Here is a 2,121-nt window from a genome sequence, read left to right as displayed (position 1 = left end):
AATGAGAGAAAGATAATTTATTTTTGTTCATATCTTGTACTTTTCTATTAAAATCATTTTGTGAAACCCAGCGCAGTCATGTGTGTGTTTAGCAGAGTGTTCATCGAAATCCCAAGTTTGATGTGGGCTTGGAGTGTGGTTAGGATTTCAGGTATCCAGAAAAAGCTCTAACATTTCAGGCACGTAGATGATTTGGGTCTAATCCTAAGGATTTGTTTTGCACTTTAATGACCATTTTTCTTTTGCCTATTGCTAATCTTTCTATTTTTTATTTGCTCAGCTTTTACTAATGTATAAATATTATACTTGTTGTTATTAGTTTTTTATTGCTTCAGCTCCATCTCATGGCGACCCCATGTACAACAGAACGAAACACTGCTCAGTCCTGCACCATCTTTGTGATTGTTGGTATGCTTGAGTCCATTGTTGTGTCCACTGTGTAATTTGGAGGGCCTTTTCTCCTGGAGGCTCCTTCTTCCAGCAGTATATCAGACAGTGTTCTGTTGTGATCCATAAGATTTTTATTGGCTAATTTTTGGAATTAGATTGCCAGGCCTTTGTTCCTAATCTGGAAGCTCTGCTGAAAACCTGTCCACCGTGGTTGACCCTGCAGGTGGCATAGCTTCCAGCATCAGAGCAACATGCAAGCCACCACAGTACAATGAACTGACAGACAGGTGGTGGAAAATATTTTACTAGAAGACTGTTCAGTGTAGGAGATTTGGGCTGAGCAATTCTTTGTTGTGGGGCTGTCCTATGCATTGTAGGATGGTTAGTAGCATTCCTGGCCTCTACCCACTAGATGCCAGTAGCACCCCCCATTTGTGCACGTAAAACGCACAGTGTCTGGGAGACGTTGCTGAATGCCGTCCGAGGAGCAAACATAGCCCCAGTTAAGAATGACCACTTTAGGTGGAGTGAGTGCTATGCAGGCACTTGGGCAATACAAGCTGACCACAGTGGTGGCCTGCTCCTTGTCTCGGCTGACTAATTAGTGAGAGGAGTGCTGTGAGTTTCACTGTGTGGAGTAAGGAGATGGAGCATCTTCTATAGGACAACCCAGCTTGGTGGTTAAGAACACGGATTCTGGAGCCAGATTGCCTGGGTTCAAATCCTGGTATTGCCGCTTGCTGTGTCTTCTTGGGAAAATTGCCTAAATTCTTTGTGCCTCCGAGGCCTTATGTATTAAACGGAAGAGAGTATTACTACCAACTTCATAAGGTTGTCGTGAGGATAAGATGAACTAACATGTATGGAGTGCTTAGAGCACGTTGTAGTACGTAGTAAGAGCTCCATAAATATTAGCTGGTGTTACAGAAGGAAAGGTGATGAGGAAAGGATCCCTGAGGGCTAAACTTGAATAGAGAGTAAGTCTGATGACTATACACAGGAAGTGTGTGGCCAGGAAGTGTTGACTTGCTGCTGAGAAGGCACCATTAGTGTTTCTGGGAGGTTGCAAACTTGTGGCCTGCAGTCAACAGCATGCTCACAGATATGTTTCCTTTGACCAACATAATGAAAAAATACTCAGATTAGTTGCCAACACTTAAAAGATGGGTATTTTCACATTAAAATCTGGATTTCCGGCTTCTCTGGAAAAGCAGGAAAAGCTGGTCACATGGGTATCTGGTGTCACAGGTTCCACACAGCAACAGTCAGCCTGATCTGAGTAGCAGCAGCCCTTTTTAGACAGGGATGTCGTTGTTAGGCACTGTGGAGTCCTTTTCTACTCATAGCAACCCATGTGACAAAGGACAACAGCCCTGAGTATTCTTGGCTGTAATCTTTACAGGACCAGGTTGTCAGGTCTTTCACCCTTGGGTTAGCAGCTGAGTGCTTAACCACTGCACCACCAGGGCTCCTTTAAACAGGGAATATTGTATGCTGTCAAGTCGATTCCAACTCATGGAGACCCTACAGGACAGAGTAGAACTGCCCCATAAAGTTTCCTAGGCTGAAATGTTTACGGGAGCAGATCTCCAGGTCTTTTCTCCCATGGAGCCGCTGGTGGTTTTGAACCTCTAACCTTCCAGTTAGCAGCCCAGTGCTTAACCACTAAGCCACCATGGTTCCTTTAGACAGGGCTGGGTATGTCTAATTAGCCTATCAGTTATGTCACCT

The sequence above is a fragment of the Elephas maximus genome, chromosome 20 (genome assembly GCF_024166365.1).
Source record: "Elephas maximus indicus isolate mEleMax1 chromosome 20, mEleMax1 primary haplotype, whole genome shotgun sequence".
In the NCBI taxonomy this organism is placed as follows: domain Eukaryota; kingdom Metazoa; phylum Chordata; class Mammalia; order Proboscidea; family Elephantidae; genus Elephas; species Elephas maximus.
This window is presented reverse-complemented; position numbering follows the sequence as displayed.